Here is a 19,401-nt window from a genome sequence, read left to right as displayed (position 1 = left end):
TATATATATATATATATATATATATATATAATTTTGGGGAGAAGTACTTTAGAAGTAGTAGCTCCTAGTGAGCACCTACCGTGTACTGGGTGTTGCACATAAGCTCTTATCTGCTTTCACACTCACCCTCCTGCAGGGTGGAACATGTCATCTTATGACACAAGCTCAGAGATGGGGACTCATCTGCCCAAGAACCAAGATCTACTCATTCTGAAGCCTAAGCTTTTTCACATTTCCACAATAATTTGAGTGGAGAGAATCAAAGAATCCCTTAGTAGAGGTAAAATTTTCATTTTTTTTAAGTTTTATTTATTCATTTTGAGAGAGAGAGAGAGACAGCATGAGCAGGGGAGGGGCAGAGAGAGGGAGAGAGAACACCAAGCAGGCTCCACATTCAGTATGACGACGTGGGGCTCGATCTCATGAACCTTGAGATCATGACCTGAGCCAAAATCAAGAGGTGGACGCTTAACTGACTGAGCCACCCCGATGCTTCCAGAGGTGAAATTTTAAAAATGGAGATGTAATTGACATGTAATATTGTTAGTTTCAGATGTACCAGTAATGACTTGACATTTGCATATATTGTTAAAGGACCACCACCATAAGTCTAATTAACATTACCACACAGTTTAAATTTTTTTTTCTGGGGTGCCTGGGTGGCTCAGTCAGTTAAACACCTGACTTCGGCTTAGGTCATGATCTCACAGTTTGTGGGTTCGAGCCCCATGTTGGGCTTTGTGCTGACAGCTCAGAGCCTGGTCCCTGCTTCAGATTCTGTGTCTCCTCTCTCTCTCTCTCTCTCTCTCTCTGCCCCTCTTTCACTCATGCCCTCTTTCTCTCAAAAACAAACATTTAAAAAAATTAAAAAATTTTTTCTTGCGATGAGGGCTTTTAGGACCTACTCTCTTAGCAACTTCCAAATATACCATAGAGACAAAATTTAATTAAATGCTGATGTTCCTTTTGCAATCATTGTTGGGTTTGTAATTATGTTCTTGCCTCCCCTCTTGTTACATCACAGCATTCTGATTTGCAGTTTTCTTCCTTAGACAGATCATCAAATCCCGGAAGTGAATTTATCTAGCAGTCAGGAGGGGAGGGCATATTTACTATGCCACTGAGATTTTTGAGCAGGAATCCCTCTGGGCAGGTATCTAAGGGAGGGACACACAATGTCCCCATTCAGTACCGGAAATCCCAGTAATGCAAATCCTGGTGAATCTTTGCTCAGCACCAACACACAGGAGGCTCCCACCCCTGGGCACTTTCAGATTCAAAGCTGAACAATTCTAGTGCCTGGCATCCTGGCGCTGGGGACCGCGATTTAACTCACGGAATGCCACTTATACCCCCATCTGATCTCATTTGCACACTCAACACTAGCAAAGCTGAAAAAGTCACAAACCTTCAGAGAAATTTGCAAAACTTGCAAGTACCACCTGGGCCTGCTTGGCATTATCTCAGCGGCGCTCCAGCACCTAGGAGAAATCTGCTCCCAGTAGGACAGGGTTAAATAAGGGTGTCACTGGAGCCACCTGACTCAGAGTGGGCTCTCAGCGAACAGAAAGCATGCTCGCCTGGTGTCTACCGCTGCTAAAGTATTTTTGGTTTTCACGAACATTTTTCTCCCTAGGGTTGGAAAACTTTCTTTGTCCTCAGCCAGTCTGAACATCCCTCTGAACTGCCTGAATTATTAGAGCCTAAATAATTACATAGAAGAAAAGAGAAACTGTATGGTCTGAATAGTTTCTTCAGGCACGTCTTGTAAACTTTCTCTTTAAAACCTTTAATTTTATTATGGGTATTCAAAACATAACATCTGAGCAGGGATTATATTCGTAAGGAAACCAAGGAGTAATTTGGGGCTGTGATAAAAATAACAAAAAGGCCTCGCCTCCTGATAAAATGGTTGGGAACTGAAAGGCAGTCTCAAAGAGTGGGGCTTTGATGTGTTCCAAAGAACATAAGGGACAACTCACATGACCGTCAACTGACAAATGGATAACCAAGATGTGGAATATTCCTACAACAGATTATCCAGCCACAATCAGGCATGAAGTATGGACGTCACTGTGGATGCACCTTGAATGCATTATGCTGAGTGGAAGAAGCCAGCCCCAAAGGCCACATATGTGATAGATTCTATTTCTATAAAATGTCCACAAGAGACAAACCTATAGAGACAAAAAGTAGACTAGTCATTTCCTAGGATTTGGGAGGGGGATGTGGAAGAATTGTGGGGTGACACTAAAAAGTAAGGGTTTGGGAGGGGTAGTGAAAATGTCCTAAAGTTTATTGTGCTTTTGGATTCACAATCAATATACTCAAAACCATTTCGTGTATACCTTCAATGGGTCAATTGGATGGTATGTGAATTATACTTCAATGAAACTGTTTCTTTAAAACAGAACATGAGAAATCTTCTCTGTCCAGCTTTACTGAGATATAATTGACATATAACATTGTGAAGTTTAAGATGTACAATATGAAGATTTGATGCACGTACACATTGCAAAATGTTTACCACAATAAGGATGGTTAACACACCTATCACCTCACATAATTACCATTTTGTGGTGATGGTGGTGATAACATTTAAGATCTACTCTCTTAGCAACTTACAAGTATACAGTAGGGTATTGTTAACTATAGTCACCATCTATAACTTAGATCTCCAGAACTTATTCATTTGTGGTTAGAAGTTTTTGCCCTTTGACCAACACTTCCCCATTTCCACCCCCCTCAGCCCCTGGTAACCACCACTCTATTCTCTAAGACTTCTGCTCTTTTAGATTCCACATGTAAGTGATTATACAGTATTCGTCTTTTTCTTATTTCATTTAACATAATGCCCTCAAGGTCCATCCAAACCACTTACATGTTTAAATGGCAGACGGTGGGAGCCTTCTATGGCTGGATGGTGACTGCCTTGACCCTACTCTGAATATAAAAAAGGAGCCTCCGCAAAGGTTACTGAACTCAACCACAGAAAAAGGGCCCTTCAGTAGCTGTTGCCTCTGTGGGGAGAACTGCCAGGACACCACCAGAGCTTTTTAGGAAAAGGTTATAGTGACAGGGATGGAGATGATTTAAGGAGCTGACCAAAAGGAGGAAGAACCTTTGGAAAGAACCAGGGAGGGGCTTGTTGGTCTATTCCATCAGAAAAGATGGATGGGGCGCCTCGGTGACTTAGTCGGTTAAGCATCCAACTCTCGATTTCAGTTCAGGTCATGATCTCATGGTTTATGAGTTCGAGCCCCACATCGGGCTCTGTGCTGACTGTGGAACTTGCTTGGGATTCTCTCTCTCCCTCTCCCTGCCGCTCGCCTGTTCGCACTCTCTCTCAAAATAAATAAATAGACTTTAAAAAAAAAAAAGGAAAGAAAAAGAAAAAAGATGGAGTCGATCTGGCTACCTAGATAATCCAGAACCTCTGGAAATGAGGCTGGGCAAGAAGGTGTGTGGAGGGTGCAGGAGGGAGGTCAGAGGCACTGTGTAGCCCCACTGTTTGAGAGCCTAACACATCACAGGAAAATCTGCTCAGGAGGGGAGCTGGTAAGGAAAGCTCCCCAACTAGGATGCCCATGGCCTGAGACCTAGGTAGTAGGTAGACTCAGAGGAGGTATGTGCCTGGAAGCTGACGTCACAGCCCCTTAACTTCCAGGACAGACCCTGGGAGCACATCAGTGGCATGTATCTTCGGAGATCTCTCTGTGGTCTCCGAAGGGAGATTTCCTTTCAAGAGTTTGCCCCAGGAGAAGTTTGCTGAGAACAATCATAGTATAGGGGAATAATAGGTAGTAGTTGGTGAGCACATATCATCTATCAGGCTGCGTACTAAGAATTTGACCGCTGTGAATTCATGTAATCCTCCGAGTGACTAGAACTATTATGATCCCCATCTTAGAGATGGGCAAACTGAGGCTCAGAGAGTATAAATTACCTCCGGTCACAAGCTAGTATGCGGGCAGTCTGATTCCAGAGTGCTTGGCCACAATGGAAGGTGACATAAGACTCAGGCTGAGACTATTCAGGACAGAGGAGCACTTGGGGACAGGCTCTTATTATGAAAAGTGATGAGAGTATTTACAGAAAGTCTGGTTTTTTTCACCCCTTCCTCCCAGACCCACAAGTATGTGTTGCTTACAGTTGCCTGGTAACCTGACCAATGCTGTCTGTGTCCAGTTGAGCTAAGTGACTTTCTCCAACATGGTTTTAGACCAACAGTTGCACACATCTGCTGCCCTTTACACATGTGAGATCAGCCTCCCTGCTGGTCATTTCCCATTAAGTATATATTCACAACCAGGGTGGACTCCTGACCCCGCATTCTGTGTGAGATCACAGGCAGCCAGGAAGAGACGGACTTGAGGAGGGGAAAAGAACGTCCACCTGACACACGCTAAGTGGGAGCTCCAGGGGACAGTGGGAAGCTGCTCCCACCATTGCCACTCCCCAGTTGGTGTTCTGAGATTGCAGGAGCCTAAGGGCAAGCAGCCTGTTGGGGGTAGGACTGTGGCTGGCCATCCTGTGCAAAGGAATCCTTCCTGACCCACCAGCTACCTCTGGCAACTGAGGGTGCAGTGAGTCTCCCTTAGTTATTTCATGCTAACAGGATGGAAAACACAGAGAGCAAGTCAAATTTCCATTTCCCCCGGTGCTGTCTGTTGCCCTGACAGGGTCCAGGCTTACTGATAAAAATAGAGGTGTCCGTAAGTGTGGTTTAAACATGTACACACATACTCAACTCTGCTTTCTCCTCCCACTGAAGAGAAAGAAAGAGCCTGTGTAAATAATGCCATAGAGCGGATAAACTAGAAATGCATCTATTAAGTATTGTGATCTTTTTAAAAAAATGGTAGGCAGTGCTAGGTAATGAAGAGATGCTTGAGGAATTCAATTTGGCCTCTGAATTTTGATGTTATTAAGGATAGTATTAAGTTAACTACATGTTTGTTGAATGAATGACTCTCACTGTAAAGAGAATTGACCCGGGCAGGAAACCAGAGGCTTCACCCCATGAGAGATGCAATTTTCTGTGGCTAATCCCCAGGCTGGTTCAGGCTGCATGTGAATGTGTCCCACATGTATAACTACATGTGCTTTCTTGCTAGCATTTTCAAACGGAAAACTCCCAGACACCGAGGGCCATATGCGAAACACTACAACCCCACGCCCCCTAAGAGAGTTTAATACACTTTAATTTCACTTATCCATGGACTCAGCACATATGTGTTTCATGCATTGGCTCTGCCCTGGCACCCCAGTTGTGATCTAAGGTCATGCATCGGGCTTTCCAGTGTTCAGACTTCTTATCCCAGTGCTCCCCTGCCCTCCCCACTGCCGTTCCTGGACCAAGGAGGAGCCAGACTAGTTATGGGTTCTCCACAGGTATGGCTACAGCTCCCTTGATTTTCCACCAATTGAGGGCTTCCAGGAACGGCAGGACTCCTACCCTCTGATTCTGCAATTCACCTGTCTTGTTCTCAAAACTGGAAAATGTCAGCGGCTCACTAACACGGCAGGAAAGGCCGTGCAGGAGATTCTTCCTAACAGCCCAACCTTCTCCTAATCCAACAGCAGCAGCAACAGGGCTGAGAAGAGTGATGGATCCTTCCGCACACGCCCACTTGACTGTGTCACAAAGGCTGTCACTGGGATTATAAGGAGTGGCTCTAGAGTCACTGAATTCAACTACCGCTCCTGTCTCTTACCAGCCACGTGTCTCAGTTTCCCCATCTATAAAATGGGGACTGATCTACCACCTGCCTCACGAAATTGAATGAAATAATCCATTTAAAGCTTAGAGCAGAACACCTGACATAGCCACACACGATAAGCCCACAATACACAGTAGCTCTTAGTATTATTATTTTTACATTCCCATTTAAGCGAAAGCAAAACAAAACATAAAATCCACTCTGTATCCACCCCAGTGACAAATACATCGTCAAAATTATACCCATAGAAGGCTGCGTGTATTCCCCTTACTTTAGCCACAGTTCTGGGTACTGAGCTGGGTCATATGGAAGACAGAATTACATCTGGTTTATATATCTCAACCAACAGAGGAAACACGATGTTTTATTTAGTTGGGTTCAGACAAAAAATAGACACAAGGCTTACAGCAGATCATACCTAGCATGGCCAGCACTCAACATGCACTGTGAAAAAAACCTCACACACTCCAACGAATTCAGGGGTGGGGTGGAGGGGGCTGGCCCTCAGGGCAGCAGATGTGGAATCCAAGTGTCCCGCTCAGGAGGGAGAGAGGCAGCCCGTCTAGCCCGGCAAGCGGTACAGACACTAAGCAGACACTCCAGCCGATCTCCGCTGTTCTCCATTGCCTCTCAGAGCAGGAAACACACTGCCCAGACAGGAGGGAGCAGCCCCGCTCTGCGGTGTCTGCTGGGGCTGGGTCCCAGGGGAGGGCAGTGCGGGCTGCTGGCCCTGCACGCCTGTCACCAAGATCCTTGGGCAGGGGAAGCAGGATGGAGTTATTTTGAGGACATTCATCTCACCACGGTAGATACCCTACATGAAAGGAACCCGGGGCCAGAAAGAGCAAAGGCAAGAAGCAAGCATTTACGAGAGCCTACCACATGCCATACTCACACAGCCACAGCCCAGCACTGGGATCCCATTTTAAAGATGAAGAAGTCAAGGCTATTGATGGGAAGGGAGGTTATACCCAACTTCCTGTCCCACAGGAGTGGGTTAAATACTGGGAGGGCCCTACAGTGGAATACCATGTGGCTATTTTACTTTAAGAATTTTCTTAATGTTTGTTTATATTTGGGACACACACACACACACAGAGAGAGAGAGACAGAATCTGAAGCAGGGACCAGGCTCTGAACTGTCAGCACAGAGCCCGACATGGGGCTTGAACTCACAAGTCGTGAGACCATGACCTGAGCTGAAGTTGGATGCTTAACTGACTGAACCACCCAGGTGCTCCCCACATGACTATTGAAGACGACAGTGCATTGTGAACATTTCCTATGCCTTTAAATAAATGTACAGTAAGTGAAGGGGCACCTGGGTAGCTCAGTTGGTTAAACGTCAGACTCTTGGCTTTGGCTCAGGTTGTGATCTCAAGGTTTCGTGAGTTCGAGCCCTGCATCGGGCTCTACGCTGACAGCACAGAACTTGCTTGGGATCCTCTCTCTCCCTCTCTTTCTGCCCCTCCCTCACTCACATTGTCTCTCTCTCAAAATAGATAAGTAAACTTAAAAAAATAAAAATAAACGCACACTGGGGCGCCTGGGTGGTGCAGTCGGTTAAGCGTCCGACTTCAGCCAGGTCACGATCTCGCGGTCCGTGAGTTCGAGCCCCGCGTCAGGCTCTGGGCTGATGGCTCGGAGCCTGGAGCCTGTTTCCGATTCTGTGTCTCCCTCTCTCTCTGCCCCTCCCCCGTTCATGCTCTGTCTCTCTCTGTCCCAAAAATAAATAAACGTTGAAAAAAAAAAAACTTAAAAAAAAATAAAAATAAAAAAAAAAATAAACGCACATTAAGTGAAAAAAGCAGCATGCATGGGATGCTTCCATTATTTTACCGAAATAACTATATAAAAGAAAAGAAAAAATCTCAAAAGATGTATAATAAAACAGTGGTAGGATTGCCAGTGATTTGTAATATTTCTTTTTGCTTCTCTGCATTTTCACATTAAATAACATATGTTTCATATGCACTAGTTGTCAAATCAAGCCCTTTGTTTTTCTTTTCAAGAATGAAGCAGGCTCTGAAAGAAACACTTACCAGCCCAAGACCAGCAGCTTTGCAAAGGGTGGAGATGAAGCTTAAACCAATCCTGTCCCTGCCACGCCCTCCCCCAGAAAGCAGCCACTGTTGGCTCGGAGGCTGCTGCTCAAGTCAGCAGGCTGGGACCCTGGGGCTCTGCATTCCAGAGTAACGGGGTGGGGGGTACCTGCAGAGAGCCTGGGAAAACCAGCTTTGTGCTAAGGAAGCAAGGTCCTTAGGAAAGGTCATTTCTGGCTCCTCGTGAGGAAGACCAGCTTTCGCTAAAGTCTATTCCTTAGCTGGAAATACAACTGCCTCTGCCCACCCACAGAGGAGAGGAGGGGCCTGCTCTGACAGGTCACCCTGCACGAGGCACCAGGGACCCGGCGGCTCCACTGCAGCAGACCGGACCTCAGAAGCCCATCTCAAAGCGGGTGACAGCCAAGAGATACGGTTGACCGAAGAAGAGCAGGAAGCTGGCATCCACACCCACAGCCTGGTCGTGGCCCCCACTAAGCAGCAGAAGTGCTCGCAGGTGAGCATGGGGAGCACGGACCAGCATCTCTGAGCGTCCACAGGCCGGATCCCGGGGGGGCCAGATGTTAAGGAACCAGCACTGGGGGAATGGACCTGGCTGCAAATCCCAGTTTCTCTACTTCCTCTGACCTTGAGAAAGGTATTGAACTTCTGTAGGCCTCCATTTGCTCACCTCTAAAGGCAGAACAAAAATACTGCGCAGGGTATTGATTTTTTTTTTTTTCTAAAAAATCAATATATATCAGTGCCCCACTCAGAGGTCCTCAACACAGGACCTCTCATCAGTGCAATTCTGCTTAGCAAGCAATGATCTAATTGTATAGCATCCCCATTGTATCACAGTATCTTTTCATCGGATTCTGCCTTCAAGTAACCTAAATTCTTTTTTTCTTTAAGATTTTATTTTTAAGTCATCTCTACACTCAACATGGGGCTTGAACTTACAATCCTAAAATCAAGAGTGGCACATTCTACCGACTGAGCCAGCCAGGCGCCCCTCAAATAATCTGAATTCTCTATTGGGGCACCTCACCTTATAGTTTACTGAAGGCTTACGCATAATCTCACATAATCCTTACAACATGCTGATACCCATTTTACAGATGAGGGACGTGAGGTGCCAAGCTTAGTTCACAAACTGGTAGCGGAGACGTGTCTCTGGGCCACCAGTTCCCAGCCAACACCCTTCCTTCAGCGCCTCATTTTGGGTTCCCATCCAGACCACTGGCTGACTCACTCTTTCCTGACACAAAACCTGACTGTCCTCTCTCCAAAGTTAGAACAAGTACTCACTGTAGGAGTCAGGCTCAAAGTTCCTCCTCTCTAACAAGCAAGCATTCTTTCAACAACATTTCAGACGCTTTCATATGGAAGGCTCCTTGGTAGGCCCTGAGGAACAGAAAAGGAAGTGAATCCGGCCTCTGTCCCTGAAGCATCTGACGGCTGCTTGCATCTGGCCCCTCTTACTCACTGCCATCTGAACCCAAAGGCACACAGAGCAGTTGGAGGGCCATACGGAGCTCCGCTGTGAATCTGTCGTGGGCAGGCTCACCTCACACCTGCCATCCTAAGGAACAGCTGTGTGAGGACTCCGACCCACCAACTTAAGCTGCCTCTCCCTGGGGCAGTCTTTCCTTTCCCTAGTGAGTTGAACAGTGCCTCCCCCAAATTCATTTCCACGCAGCACCTCACAATGTGACTTTATTTAGAAACAACATCTTTGCAAATGTCCTCGGTTAAGGATATTGGGCTGGAATCATCGGGGAGAGAGTGGGCACTAAATTCAACACGTAGAGTCCTTACAACAAGAGGAAAGGCACAGGGAGACACACAGGGAAGAAGGCACAGAAGAAGGAGAGGCACAGACACAGAGGCTGAAGCCACACAGTCACAGCCGAGAAACGCCGAGGGCTGCCGGGGCTACTGGAAGCTGGAAAAGGCAAGGAAGGATTCCCCCCTAGAGCCTTCAAAGGGGGCATGTCCCAGCTGACACCTTGATTTTGGACTTCCGGCTTCTGGGATGTTGAGAGAATAAATTTCTATTGTTTTGAGCCACCAAAACATAACCACCCTCCCTTCTTAAAGGCTCTGTCTAGCAGGGCAGGGAGGCATGGCCCTTCCTGAGAGCTTGGCCTGCCTGTACACGGCCAGGCTACCGAAGGCACCGAGACAGATGACGCCAGGGCTGTCCTCTGTCTAAAGCTTAAGCTTGGAGCACACACACTAGCACATGCACACACACACACATCCGCCTTCCAACTTCTAAGAATAATGTGCTGCCAATAAAGGGCTCCAACTCTGTCTTCGAATTGGCGGACTCCCGGCGGAGGTTTCTTTGTGGTTTGGGTTGAGATTTCTTTATTCTCTGGCACCGCTAAACTGCCGTGTGAACCGTCTCTCCAAATTCGGCCAGCCTGACATTGGAGGGCTCCTCACCCTCGCCGCCCGAGTTACTGTGCTATCCTGGGGGCCTGTGAACAAGAGGAGCCTGGCCGGATGCCCAACCTGCAAGTGGACATTCAGAGCATTTTTCCATCCCCTCCGGGCTTGTGGCTGCTTCCCCTGGAACTGAGAGTCTTGTCTCCCTGCTGGCTCTCTTTCAACACTCAAGGGTATTTTTATTAAAGGCCTCTGGAGTGTTAATAAAACCAAATGTAAAACCGTTCCCCCAGCACATGCTTTCCCGTTTGCCCTGCGGGGCAGGGAGTTGCCAACAATGACTTTGAGCAGCCACCTCCAGCGCTGGGGCCGGGAGCCACAGGTGGTCTGGGAGCGTGTTCTCACCCTGCCTTTGCCATGGATTTTCAGATTCACCTCCTCCTCACTTACTGGAGGGCGGGCAGGCAAGCAGGGCAGGTTTCTTAGGCCCTTGGCAGTGCTGACATTCCACGATGACGGACTTCTTTCTACGCTACAGAGAATCGGGTTTGCTTCAGGCTTGTCCATCCCGTGTCCGTCCTACGTTCCTTTGGCACCCACTGCGTGCCAGGCGATGCACAGACACGAGGAATGGTAAGGAAGACCAGCACCCCATCAGCGAGGCAGGCACAAGGGCGGGGGAACACAGCGGAGAAGACAACGCCAAGTGCAGGCATCGGGTGGAGGAGAAGCAGAGAGGCATCCGAGGATGAGCTATAGTGGGCCAGGCAGGAAAAGCGGAGGGAGAGCCCGGGGAAGGATGAGGTCGGAGTAGGTGCCATGACGGGGTGGCAGGCTGGGGTGGTGCGGGAGAGGCAGTCTGGCTCGGGCCAGATGGTGAGGGAGTTTGGAGTCTTTCCAAGAGGCTGTAGGATGCTGGGCAGGTGCACAGGCAGGGGGGTGCTCTGCCCTGCTCTGGCTTCTTTAGGAAGCATCACTGGACACGTGGGAAGCGGGTGGGGGGGAGGGTCCGGGGCTGCCAAACCTCACATTTTCGGCTGGCTCCGAGAACTCAGCCAGCAGTTCTTCCACTGTCATTTTGAACAAACAGGGGTTAGTCTCCTTTCTCTGCCTACCCCGGGGCAATAACCAGCGATATTAGGAATGCGGGATTCAAGTTTGGGCCCGTGGCTCTGTAGCTGTGCGATCCTCCAGTCTCACAATCCTCAGCATGAACGGGGGGGGGGGGGGGGGAGGGTGTCAAGCCTCCTAGACGGAAGGTTCTGCTGCTTTACCAGCTGCTCTGTCTCGAGTCTCTTACTTAACCTCTCGGAGACTCAGTATCCCACCACTAAAATGGGCCCGTTGCCAACTGTGACGACAGGCCTTTCACATGTTAGAAAATGAGTCAATAAATGTAAAAACATCTACCACAGGGCTGGCTTAAGACAAATCCTCCACACAAGCGAGCTTCCGCTCCTTATGTCACAAACAGGGGGTAGGAGCCGGGGTAAACTGTTGTCAGAGCACAGGCAGGAGGTGGGGAGGAGGCCTGCCCAGAGGAGCAGCTGGGCTGGTGGGTGGGTGGTGGGCGGTATGATGGGAACGTTAAGGGTTCTGTCAGCGTGTCTACACAACCACTGAATTTTCCTGCAGCGAGAAGCCGCCCAGAAGCAGGAACACTCTCGCCGGCAAACCAGTGTGGGCTTGGGCAACTGCCTGACGTAAGTGGATCTGGCCAGGCTGCCGGGGAGCACTGGCAGCTGAACACGGTCCACAGCAGCCCCGTCAACACAGTGTTGAAGGTCCTCAAGACTCCGGGTGTTTCCTAGCAACGGCCCTACTTGGGGGGGACGCTGAGTGCCACCACGAAGCTAGCTTGGAAGCATGTGCAGAACAGACAGCACCCCCCCACCGACGTGCGGTGCCCCCCCTACAGCCCAGCCCCCTCGGCCGGCTGCTCACGCCTGGGGCAGTGTGACCAGGCTGGAAGACCTTCGTGAGGCAACCAGCTCATTCCCCGCCCCGCCCCGCGCCGGTCTCTAGGCAGCTTCCAGGACCAAAAGCTTCCAGAAAGTCCCTAGTTTTCCCCTCGGCCCCCAAGCAAAGTGTAGTTACCATCTGTGGTACTTCAAACCATCTGAGCAGCTTGATGTGACAGGAAGGGAAAAAAAAAATACCCAACAGAAACACCAGACCCTTAACACTCAGATCCAGGGCTGGGCACAGGGGGGCACAACTTTGATGTACAAAACACTCCTGAACACAGCCCAGGATACATGGGGCTTCTGTGGAATTTCACAACCAACAAGAGTGTTCTAGAAAGTTCCAGGATGCAAATGCTTGCTGGACTTTTGTTCCTTCTCCACTCTGACAGACAATACATCGTTTTATCTTTGTAAAATTTATTTTGGGGAATTAAAGAACTCTGCCAGGGCCAGGCTTCTTGGCACAGGCAGGCGGTCTCCGATATGTATTATTAACACGAACATTTTCCTGTCGTGATTGCACACCCAATTTAAAATGAATTATCCAATTAAGTTAAGAAGGTGACGCGTTCTACTTCCAGGAATACTCTGCCAATGACTCTGTCTTGACTGTTCTCCCCTGAACTTCTTCCAATTAAGCAAAGACCGTTGGGTACATTGTGAGGATAAGCCGGGATGTTGCTGTGGAGACAGGAGGATTTTTCATCATATCGCCATTTCAATCTCCTGATGAGAAGGGAGCTGGCAAAGCCTCCAGCCTCCCCCTGGGATGAATGCTCACCGCCAACAACAACAAGGACAAGAGCTCTGCTGGACGAAAAAGGACAGGGATTGCGTAAGCCTCCAGGTCTCCCGCAGCCAGCTCAGGGAGTCTGCGGTTGGGGCTTCTTCCACGGAAGTCAGCTGCTGCGTGTGCAAGGGTGAGCAAGCGGCAGCCCCACTGGGCTCCTTCTCCCCCTGGGAGGGGGGTGCACACCCCGACCTGAAGGGGGGATAGAGCCCACTCAGCCAGCCCAGAGAGATCTGTATGTGGTAACTGGCCAAAAAGATCAGCGGGGTGGGGGGGGGGTTAGGGGAGGTGCAGACTGGGACAGCATCAACACCAAGAAGAGCAAGAGGAGACAAAGATTTTTATTTCTAAAATGCAAATCTGGCCACGGCACTCTCTCGCTTTCAGCCCTCGCCACGAAGTTCCAACTCTTCAGCATTAACACGCTCCATGCTCTATTCCCCACTCATTCTTCCCTCCCTCTCCTCCCCTTCATTCCCTGGAAAAGCCTGGGAATTCCCCTGGGAAACCAAAAGTCAAACTCTCTCACGCCTCCCTGCTTTTGCACATGCTGTTCCCTTTCTCAGTATATCCTTTCCCAACTTGGTTCAGCCTGAAACCCATTCTCCTTGCTCCACACTGGGGCAGGTGTCTTGCCCTCCGGGGGCTTTCTCTCTGCCTTTACTTCCCTCCCCTGTCCTGGCAGATGCTGGTGTCACAGCCAGGCTAACGCTCTATTATAACTGCCTGGCAGTTGTGTCTCCCTGACCAGCCCTGGAGCCATTCAAGGGCAGGGGGTATGTTTTCAAAGGAAAGGCTGAGCCAGGGAAGAAAAAAGGCAGAGGTGAAAGAAAGGGTGAAAGAACGAGATGGACATGTGACTGCAAAACCACCCAGAAGCTACTCAAGAGGTGGACAGATGCTGTAAATCATGGCAGTGCCTCACGTGCCTCGAGCTTGGGCCCTCGGGTGTGGCTAGTTCACGGGGCCACTTACGGGCGTGCTCTGGCCTTTGACCCCCCTCGCTTCTCCACCCCAAGATGATAGATTTAAAAACCAAGTCTGTCTGATGTTAAAGAGTGAAAAAGAGTTGTTAAATTCGTTAACAAGGAAAATCTCTGAAAGAGATCCTTACTATCGCATCGGATTGTAAAAGGACCTTCCAGAAGATTCAGTTCAGAAGACTCTAAGAAAGGTAAAAAACAAACCCTCCCCCCAAAATCCAAACATCAGAACAACAACGAACAAAGCCATGTCCTAGGACGTACAGGGAGACCGCAGGAAACACGTGGTTTGGGGAGAGTGATTTTGAACTGCCCAAGCACAAAGGAGCTCTGCTTTCTGTGCTCGCGGGCTCAGACACAGGCTCCTCCCTTGACCTGCATGTTTCCAAGCTGACCAGGGGCCTTCAGTCCAGGCCGGAAACACAAAACATGCTGCATCCCAGCCTGGGCATCGCTCCTTTCCTGGGATTCTACGTGGGTTTGCCCAGCAGCCTCTTCAAACGTTGGGCAGCAGGTTCTCGGCAGTGCTCAGTAGCAGATCCTGACCATCCAGCCTTCCCTAACACACGTGTGATGGGCAATCCACAGAAATGCAGGGCCTCACGCCACAGGTGCTGCGAAGCCAGGATTGGAGCTATTAGGGTAGTCTTTGTTTTCCCCCCTTAAGTACACTTCACGCCCAGCGCAGGGCTTGAACTCACGACCCTGAGATCAAGACCTGAGCTGAGACCAAGAGTCAGACGCTTAACCTATGGAGCCCCCCAGGCGCCCCCAGGGTGGTCTCTTCTTCCCATCCAAGTCCTCCATTAGAACTGTTGGCTCTCGCAGAGCAGGAAGGTGTTGAATTCCCAACGACCCTGACTCATTCCAAGGCCAGACTCATCTTCATCTTTGCTTCCACCCTGGGAACCCAGCACAGTGCCACTGCCATGATGTGCCTGGCACACAATCTAGCTTCACACCTGCTGTTGGGTCTAGCCACTGTGCATGTCATGGGATGCAGTTTTCCTTCAGAGGGTGTTGCATCAAACCATCATCTCCAAGGCTCCCCCTTTGTAATTTTGTAAAACTAAAAGAGCCTAGTAGTGTCTGAAATACATGTATACATTACAGATTGAAGTATGTCCCTGAAACGAAAATGTGGAAGTCCTGACCCGTGGTACCTGTGAATGTGACCTCACTTGGAAATAGGGTTTTGCAGATGTATTTAAGAGGAGGTCCTCAGGGTGGTCCCTAATCCCGTAGAACTCGTGTCCTTGGAAGAGGGAAATTTGGACACAGAGACACACAGGAATAACATCACGTGACAAGACAGGCAGAGACTGGAGTGATGCAGCTAAAAGCCAAGAACACCAAGGACCAACAGCCTCTTCCAGACGTTAGGAGGAAGCAAGGAAGGATTTACCTAGGGTCTCAGAGGGAACACGGCCCTGCTGTCACATTGATTTCGGACTTCTGGTCTCCACAATTGCAAGACTTCTGTTGTCCGGACCCCACACTTTGTGGCTACGACAGCCCTAGGACACTAACACTCTGTGAGTTGAGCGTGTACTTAATGTCACCTTTCATTACATAAGTGATTTGTATCTGGGTAGCGTCCGCTTCATTACGTTATCCAATCGCTCTTTCGTTTCACATTTACCGAGCAACTCTTATGTGCCAGACCATATACAAGGTGCCAGGACAACAAAAGTGGGTAAGCCGGGAGACCACAGTGAAGATGGTTTTGTGAGGAACACAGCTCTATAACCAGGCGACTGTCACACGATGCAGTACGTTTCATAAGCACAGATCAGAGAAATGACAAGCATATATCGAATGTCTACCTAACAGGTACCTGACGCTGTGCTGAGCACCTCGTACACGTGGTCACATTTAATCCTCACACTATCCAATGAGGGAAGGCGCTACGGTGATGCTTCCTCTCCCATGGGTGAACTGAGACTCGGAGGCAGAGGGACTGCTGGACTCCAGCCCGGAGAGCGGAGTGTAACACCCCTGCTGACTGCTCAGGGAGCACAGGGAAGATGGAGACCGGCTCCAACTGGGGGTGCACGGAGAGGCGTGCACTTTGATTCAGAGGGGCAAGGAAGCATCATTTAAATATTAAAGCATCTTGGGGGCACCTTGGGGTGCCTCAGTCGTTTCAGCATCCGACTCTCGATTTCAGATCAGGTCACGATCTCATGGTTCCTGAGTTCAAGCCCCGTGTCAGGCTCTGTGTTGACAGCACAGAGTCTGCTTGGGATTCTCTCTCTCCCTCTCTCTGCCTTTTCCCCGGTCGTCCTCCCTCCCTCCCTCAAAAGTAAACATTAAATAAATAAATAGACAAATAAATAAATAACTATTAAAGCGTCTTAGTCGCTGAATTTCAGAACAGCACACATAAATAAAGACAGGCAGTTGGGTAAACAAACCGTGGTCATCCATCTTTAGCCACCGAAAAGCATGACGACAAAGCACTCGTGGTAGCTCATATGCGACAGGAGCTGTTAACCCCCAGACCTCGTGTGCTCGTGCGGGAAGGAGGTACACAGGTCTTAATTTTCTTCTGCGCACCTGTCTCAAGCTTTCAAGTTACAAGGAAAATATCATCTGAATCATTACTCTGGCTAATACTTTGTAGCACCTAATGTATTTTGAGCACTGTTCTCTGAACTAACCATGTGTGAACTCAGCTAACCCCCAGCACCACCCCGTGGCTGCCCCATGGTGCAGGCTCTACTGTTTTACCGGTTTTAGGAAGGAAGCCAAGGATGCACAGGACGGAAGGACGGAGGAGGGGGCTGAGGAAGACACCAAAGGGCAGCAGGGTCACTCTGAGAGCCAGGTCACTGTGAGGAACGCCAGCAGTGAGGGAGGGGCACCTCTATGAGTGTCCATGGGGCCAGGAGCTTCACAGTCACAAAGACCCTCCTCAATTCTGTCTCTCAGGTTAGAACCCAAACCATGTGACCCTGCCATTTTTGTGGGTCAAAAATAGTCAGACACCAGCAATTTCTTATGGTTCAACATATAGATACAGTCACAGAGTAACTCCGGCAAAGTCGAAAGAAGTGTTCACTGTGAAATGTAAAACCTACTAAAATTTTTGTGACTGTTGCCATCTCTCTTCCTCCTCTCCTCTCCCTCCCCTCTTTTTTTCCTCCCCACTCCAGGCCCTCTCCACTCCCCCCTTCCCCTTCATCCTCTGCCCCCTTTCTTGCCTCCCTTTGCATTTTAAACTGTATCAGGAGCCTAATGATCATACTTACTCATCGCTTGAGAACATTTCATGAGAAAGATTCAAATGCCCATGTGCACACATGTGTATTGTGTACATGCCCATGTATATTGTGTACACACGTGTACTGTGCACACGTGCATGTATATTGCATATACTCACATGTGTACTGTGTACCTTTGGATGTGTGTTGTGTATACATGCATGCATACATGCATGCTGTGTACATGCACACATATACAGCATGCACACACACGTATATTGGGTGTACACATAGTTGTGCATACACATATACTGTGTATGCATATGTGCATGTATTGTGCACACGCATTGTGTGCATGAATGCACACTGCATACATGTACATGTATATCACATATATGCACGCCGTGTACATACACATGTACATTGCACACACGTGTGTATAGTGTGTGCACACAAATACTGCATATGTGTGTGTGTATTACGCTGTGTGCATGCATATCATGTGTATACATATGTATGTTGCGTACACAGACACGTACATGGCATACAAGCGTGTATAATGTGCACACAAGTATAGTGTGTCCGTGCATGTGTATTACATACACACGTGTATATTGTGCACGCACATGTATAGTGTGTCCATGACACATGTGTTGTGTACACGTGTGTATTGTGTACGCACATAGGTATTGAGCACGCATGTGGAAGGAAGGACATAAAGCATCTTGCCCTGGTGGCCAAGCCTTCGTGACACACTGGACAAGAGCTGCTCCTTCTCTGTTAGCACCAGCTGGCTGCTCAAAGGTCACGTGGCCAAACCTCAAGCTCGGCCCCCGTGGGAGAGGAAGAGGAAAACAGGGTGAGTAGACCACACCGGCCATTGGGACCCAGTGCCGTGGGCTCAACCTGAGGCACGGCGCACGCCAGGATTCTTCAGTATTTGATAATAAATAGAAATGTAACTTTTGTGCTACCTGACTGCCTACCTGGAACTCAAATATTCAGGAGGCAAAGGAAACAAACGGCCCAGAGGGTAGGGCATATGCCTTTTGGCCAGGAATGTGGGCAGACAAGCCGGGTTCAAACCCTGGCTCTATTACTGTCTCCTGGGGACAGGAGCGCGGGCATGTTTCTCCTCAAAGCCCTCCTGTGTCGTGTGTAACAGGAGAGGCCGTCAGGTCCATCTCGGGAGGCTGTTGTAGTTTAAATGAGTCAAGGGCAGCAGCACAGTGCCTTAGACACAGAAGGTACCAAAACACACCCGGTGACGGGAGGCCCTGAAATTACTTTCCCTAGACATTTAAGGTCTTCCGAGGGAGATCAAGTATAATTTAAATAGCAATGGTTCTGCTCGTCTTTTGAGGAGTCACTTCCAGCCCATGACCTTCCTTCATGCTGAAGACACATGATCCTCGGCTCCAGTGCCCAAGCCACAAGAAGAGAGAGAACGAGTCAGAGATACTGAGGCAGGACTCCATACCTTTGACACCTTAGTTTAAAACAATACGTTTTTTTAGTCTCAAATCCATGCTTTCAGGCCCCCTGCCAAAAGGCATGATGACTGTTTTCCTTCAGAGGGCCCCAATTCCCATTGTGCAACTTAGAACCTGGGGGAAAATGCAAAACAATAAACCCTCTGCAAGTCTTTCAGACCAGGCAATTTGCAAGAAGCGCTTTCACATCTTAGTAGGACTCTGCATTAGGCCAGAACTAATTAATTGCTACATTAAAGGAAAGCACCTTTAACATTTCAATGACATAATCATATGTAATTACGATCATATAAAGGAACACTTTATAATTAATGATGTCTCCACTTCCTGAGATGTGTAATCCTTCTGTCTTGAATTCCAAAGAGGTTGGCAAAAGGCAGGCACTAAATATAGATCAGGAACTAATATTTAAATCAGCTTTTAATTCACCTTTCAATATGAACAGTAAAACCAGAACAAAAGCTTACCCTTAATAGGACTCTAAGTCTTTATGTCTATGGGGCTAAATATACAGCAACAACAGATCCACGCAGAAATGGCCAAAATCACAGGCCTGAAATGATTACCCCTAAATAGCAATAATTTTGCCCCAGCAGGTGCATTAACTGCTTTTCCAGAAATGCAGTAAAACTCACCCCAACTGTCCCTGCTTTGGCAACTATGCTGTGTTATCGCTTAACAAAGCACTCTGACTCATCTCTGAGACTTAAAAAGGAAAATGGTTTTTCTTTCAATGAGAGAAATTTCCCACGAAAGGTGCAAACCCCAGATTGGTAGCAAGCATTCTAAGTGCTGTACGT

General features: G+C 48.5%; 1 protein-coding gene across 3 annotated transcripts in view; it reads right to left on the bottom strand.

Moving 5' to 3' along the window:
• The window catches only part of ELK3 (ETS transcription factor ELK3), a 67,832-nt gene that overhangs the window by 20,623 nt on the left and 27,808 nt on the right, over positions 1 to 19,401 (bottom strand). The window lies entirely within an intron of this gene.

The sequence above is a fragment of the Lynx canadensis genome, chromosome B4, assembly GCF_007474595.2.
Source record: "Lynx canadensis isolate LIC74 chromosome B4, mLynCan4.pri.v2, whole genome shotgun sequence".
In the NCBI taxonomy this organism is placed as follows: Eukaryota; Metazoa; Chordata; class Mammalia; order Carnivora; family Felidae; genus Lynx; species Lynx canadensis.
The sequence above is the reverse complement of the archived record's forward strand: the minus strand, read 5'-3'. Positions and strand labels throughout refer to the sequence as shown.